At 41.7% G+C, this 6,000-nt stretch overlaps 1 long non-coding RNA gene across 1 annotated transcript in view; it reads left to right on the top strand.

Annotated features, from left to right (window-relative positions):
- Positions 1 to 1,047: 1,047 nt before the first annotated feature.
- LOC123333112 overlaps positions 1,048 to 6,000 on the top strand; it is a 41,482-nt gene continuing 36,529 nt past the window's right edge. The window contains exon 1 of the long non-coding RNA XR_006550265.2: positions 1,048 to 1,358. This is a non-coding gene — a long non-coding RNA (uncharacterized LOC123333112). The remainder of the gene's footprint in view (positions 1,359 to 6,000) is intronic.

The raw sequence follows: 6,000 nt of genomic DNA, 5'->3' as shown, positions 1-6,000 counted from the left end.
GGAATCTGTCATAAAAAATAAATCATCCAAGAGTCAGACCATGTTCACACAGCTCAGGACTAAATTTCATTTTCCTTGTTCTTCAGCTGAGAGTCTAAATAAACACTTATAATATAGTGTGAAAGATCGCATTGTTCATCAAAGTTGGATTCTACAGCCTCAGAATTCAGATGTCTGAAACCGTGGCCGTTGGGAGACCCGATGCTTCTCGTGCACTGGTTTCTCTGTGATCTTACCCTCTCTCAGTTAGGCTTTCTGGTTTCAGGAAGCACAGAAGTGCAGGAAGGTGGTGCAGAGCCTGCTGGTGCATGCTTTGGGTGACTGTGGGAGGAGAGTCTGGAGGTGATAAGGATTGAAGTGATGGAGTTGAAGTTAAAGGTTGTTGGCTAAATAGTGAAGGTGCTACTTGTCAGGATAAGACATTTAGAAATTATCCTTTGGCATCCAGGGAATCTCATGTAGGATAACAAAAGACTACCATGGCTAGAAGTCAGCCTTTGGAGCCAGAGTATCTAGACTCAAATCCCACTTCTGCCACTTCCCACCTGTATGACTTGGGGGGTTAATTATTTTTAGGTATGTGCATCCTCAGTCACTCAGTCACGTCCAACTCTTTGTAACCCCCATGGACTGTACCCTGCCAGGCTTTTCTGTCCAGGGAATTTTCCAGCAAGAATACTGGAGTCAGTTGCCATTTTCTCCTCAAGGGGATCTTCCCAACCCAGGGATCAAACCCATCTCTCTTGTGTCTCCTGCACTAGCAGGTGGATTCTTTATGACTGAGCCACCTGGGAGGTACTCTGCTTAAAATTTTGATGTAGAAATGGAGATAATAATGGTGATGTATTAGTATATTTAGCACCGTTCCTGATACATAGTAACAGTGCAGGATATATTAACCATCACGATTACTCTAACAATCCGTGTTGAGACTAACATTGAGGTTAAAAAAAGAAATAAGAAACCCCAAGTGAAACTTGTGGGGCGATAACGAACACAATTTTTATCCCTTTAAATATGTATATTAGATTCCTCTGGGTTGCCAGGGAGAGGCACACTTGAGTTGTCTCAGTTAATTAGACTTTATTTTAAAACTATTTTGCTTCTTTCTGCCTCAGGTCTAATGTTTATGCAAGGCTTACGGCCATATAGCTCTTCATCTCTTTGCTTCTGTTCTCTCTACTAACTTATTTTCCTGCTAAATGTTTCATATTTAAATGGAAAAGAAAGGGTGTGCGTGGTTTTTCCAATCACCATTAAGTGTGGCTGTCTCAGCTGTGCCTAGCCTGGCAGAGAAAACGTTTATAAACTTGTGTCTCGCCTACTGCATGATGGTAGGTTGCTACGCCTACTCCAAGGTAGGTTGCAGATAACTATATTGTTTTGCTGTCTCTTCTGCTTTTAAGATCTTTAGTGCTTTGGGTTGTGGTGTTGAGTCTGTGAGAGAAAAGACAGGAGCAAACTTGGCCGCTTTACTGCCAAACTTTTCAACAATAATGAGGAAAGAATAGCTAATATATTCCGGGGATACTGACTCAAAGAAAGGCTCTTGTGAAAGCAACATATTGTAGGTGGAGTGGGAGAAGGGGAGAAAGCAAGGCATAGAAGGGCATAGAGCAAAGAGTTCTGTCAGAATGAGAGGCTTGGGAGTGTTCCGTGATATTAGAGAATAGAAAAAGAGTGGGGATTTTAGTAAGAATTCTTATTGATTGTGTACACGGTTCCTCTTTTTTGTTCTTTGAGAGATTAGGCAAAAGTTGGAAACATCACTTGTACTGTGCTTCTTTGATGCTGAAATTCCCTAGCCTAACCATGTGGACACAGTTGAAATAAGACTATACACAGGACCAGCAAAGAGGAGGTTGGGATCGCTCTGAGACCACTGGAAGGGCAGTTTAATTGGTTATTCAATACAACAATCCAATCCCAGTGGATTCTGGGATTCCAAATGCCACATTGATTCTAGTACCTTTTTTGTAAACATAAGTCTAATTATTTGACTTATAGACATAAAGTTATAGACATAAGTCTATATACTTGACTTATATATAGGACTTTAAAAAAATACCAAATTATAATATAGCATTCAGGAACTAACAAGTTTTTTAAATACCTTTGAAATCAACAAAAATTGAGCTAGATACTTGCATTTGGTTTCTAAATGTACTCCCAAGAGATCATGTGTTCAAATGTATGGGTGCTCTAGACAGTAGAGAGCTGTGACTAAAACATCGGGTCCAGGCAAAGATTGAAACTGTCGGGAAGAAACGCACAACATGAGTGCTTTATGTGAGGCAAGATGAGGACTGCAGCCTGTGAGACACCATCTCAAGATCTGAAACAGTGCTCAGAGGAGGCAAGAGGGGAGCTAGGATATATAGGGATTTTGCAACAAAGGGAATAGTCCAGAACATCAAAAGATTACTGTTAATTAAAGAAAACCAGATACTCCAATTTAAGGAATTTGGCACTTTTTTTTACATATGGGAAGCTCCCAGAATCTGGACTCCCTGAAATCATCCCTTTGATGTGCACCTCAGCTCTCTGGGGTCAGGATCTTGTATTCGCACATTCAGAGTTTCCTCAGGGCTCAGAGTAGGGAGGGGCTGCAGTCTGAGGGCTGCTAGGACAGTTATTCTTTTCTTCCCTCATTTCCTCATGAATTGCAGCACGCCAGGCCTCCCTGTCCATCACCAACTCCCGGAGTTCACTCAGACTCACATCCATCGAGTCAGTGATGCCATCCAGCCATCTCATCCTCTGTCGTCCCCTTCTCATCCTGCCCCCAATCCCTCCCAGCATCAGAGTCTTTTCCAATGAGTCAACACTTAGCATGAGGTGGCCAAAGTACTGGAGTTTCAGCTTCAGCATCATTCCTTCCAAAGAAATCACAGGGCTGATCTCCTTCAGAATGGACTGGTTGGATCTCCTTGCAGTCCAAGGGACTCTCAAGAGTCTTCTCCAACACCACAGTTCAAAAGCATCAATTCTTTGGTGCTCAGCCTTCTTCACAGTCCGACTCTCACATCCATACATGACCACAGGAAAAACCATAGCCTTGACTAGACGGACCTTTGTTGGCAAAGTAATGTCTCTGCTTTTGAATATGCTATCTCGGTTGGTCATAACTTTCCTTCCAAGGAGTAAGCGTCTTTGAATTTCATGGCTGCAGTCACCATCTGTAGTGATTTTGGAGCCCAGAAAAATAAAGTCTGACACTGTTTCCACTGTTTCCCCATCTATTTCCCATGAAGTGGTGGGACCGGATACCATGATCTTCATTTTCTGAATATTGAGCTTTAAGCCAACTTTTTACCTCTCCTCTTTCACTTATATCAAGAGGCTTTTGAGTTCCTCTTCACTTTCTGCCATAAGGGTGGTGTCATCTGCATATCTGAGGTTATTGATATTTCTCCCAGCAATCTTGATTCCAGCTGTGTTTCTTCCAGCCCAGAGTTTCTCATGATGTACTCTGCATATAAGTTAAATAAGCAGGGTGACAATATACAGCCTTGACGAACTCCTTTTCCTATTTGGAACCAGTCTGTTGTTCCATGTCCAGTTCTAACTGTTGCTTCCTGACCTGCATACAGATTTCTCAAGAGACAGATCAGGTGGTCTGGTATTCCCATCTCTTTCAGAATTTTCCACAGTTTATTGTGATCCACACAGTCAAAGGCTTTGGCATAGTCAACAAAGCAGAAACAGATGTTTTTCTGGAACTCTCTTGCTTTTTCTATGATCCAGCGGATGTTGGCAATTTGATCTCTGGTTCCTCTGCCTTTTCTAAAACCAGCTTGAACATCAGGAAGTTCACAGTTCACATATTGCTGAAGCCTGGCTTGGAGAATTTTGAGCACAAGTTTAATAGCGTGTGAGATGAGTGCAATTGTGCGGTAGTTTGAGCATTCTTTGGCATTGCCTTTCTTTGGGATTGGAATGAAAACTGACCTTTTCCAGTCCTGTGGCCACTGCTGAGTTTTCCAAATTTGCTGGCATATTGTGTGCAGCACTTTCACAGCATTATCTTTCAGGGTTTGAAATAGCTCAACTGGAATTCCATCACCTCCACTAGCTTTGTTCGTAGTGATGCTTTTTAAGGCCCACTTGACTTCACATTCCAGGATGTCTGGCTCTAGGTCAGTGATCACACCATCGTGATTATCTTGGTCATGAAGCTCTTTTTTGTACAGTTCTTCTGTGTATTCTTGCCATCTCTTCTTAATATCTTCTGTTTCTGTTAGGTCCATACCATTTCTGTCCTTTATCGAGCCCATCTTTGCATGAAATGTTCCTTTGGTATCTCTAATTTTCTTGAAGAGATCCCTAGTCTTTCCCATTCTATTGTTTTCCTCTATTTCTTTGCATTGATCGCTGAAGAAGGCTTCTTATCTCTTCTTGCTATTCTTTGGAACTCTGCATTCAGATGTTTATATCTTTCCTTTTCTCCGTTGCTTTTCACTTCTCTTCTTTTCACAGCTATTTGTAAGGCCTCCTCAGACAGCCATTTTGCTTTTTTGCATTTCTTTTCTATGGGAATGGTATTGATCCCTGTCTCCTGTAGGATGTCATGAACCTCATTCCATAGTTCATCAGGCACTCTATCTATCAGATCTAGGCCCTTAAATCTATTTCTCACTTCCACAAAGAGTCGGACACGACCGAGCGACTGATTTGATCTGATCTGACTGGCTCACATTGCAAGGCTGCAGTTGCTGATCACGTGACATCCTTGTTTACTGATATTGCAGGAAATATTTCCATTTCTCAAAACAAATTCAAATGCAGGCTTTTCCACTATTAGTTCCATTGCTTTAAATAAATTGTCTACAGTGGATTTAAATTATGCATACAGATTCTTTGATACTTTTTCCTTCAAGAGTTGGAGCCCACTTCCCTTTCAGTTGAGCTTCTACTGAATGTGGTGGTTTGCTTCTAACAAATAGATTGAAGAGAAAGTGAGGAATTTGGATTTAGAGAGTAGGTCACAGAAAGCACTTCAGCCTGCTCTCTTGGACTGCATACTCTAGAGAAACCCAGCTGTCATGAGTGAGAATACAGCAAGCAGCCCTAGGAGGAGCCCATTGGCTGTGAAACAAGGCTTTCTGCCAACAAACTGTGAGTGAGCCATTTTAGAGTTAATCCTTCAGCCCAGCTGAGCTTCCAGATGCCTGCAGCCCCCACAAACATAACTACAGCTCCACGAGGCCTTGAACTAGAACCACCCAGCTAAGCTGCCCCCCAATTCCTGGTCCATGGAAACTGAACCGCAAGAGTGTTTGTTGTTTTAAATTACTAAATTCTGTGGGTACGTGCCAAGTCACTTCAGTCATGTCTGACTCCACGCGACCCTATGGACTGTAGCCCTCCAGGCTCCTCTGTCCATGGGATTCTCCAGGCAAGAATACTGGAGTGGGTTGCTGTGCTCTCCTCCAGGGGATCTTCCTGACCCAGGGATCAAACCTGCGTCTCTTAAGTGCCCTACGTTGGCAAGTGAGTTCTCTACCATTAGTGCCACCTGGGAAGACCCCAGATTCTGTGGGTAATTTTTGTTATATAATAAGTTGTTTTGGTAATATTTGGAAAGCCAGCATTTGACAGAGGTTCAAAAAGAGTACTGTTCTCCTGGACATTACAGTAGCTGCTAGCCAGATGTGACTATTTAAATTTGAATTAGTTAAAATTAAATAAAATTTAATATTCAATTGACCAATCACATTAGCTACATTTAAAGTAACCCTATAGCCGCATGGGACTATTGTATTGGATAGAGCAGATATAGAACATTTGCATTATTGAAGAAAGTTTAATTAGCGTTTCTCTAGAGCAATGAGCCTCAAATTGGAACCTGCAAAGACAGGAAAATAGGGATACATTTTGTGATATTTATTTGGATTTTATTTGGCATGATGATTATTTAAAAAAAAACACACCCACATTCTGGATCATTTGGAAAACTATTTTAAAACCAAATATTGCTAACTGATTTCTGTTCATGAT

This window comes from Bubalus bubalis, chromosome 4 (assembly GCF_019923935.1).
Source record: "Bubalus bubalis isolate 160015118507 breed Murrah chromosome 4, NDDB_SH_1, whole genome shotgun sequence".
Taxonomy (NCBI): Eukaryota; Metazoa; Chordata; class Mammalia; order Artiodactyla; family Bovidae; genus Bubalus; species Bubalus bubalis.
The sequence above is the reverse complement of the archived record's forward strand: the minus strand, read 5'-3'. Positions and strand labels throughout refer to the sequence as shown.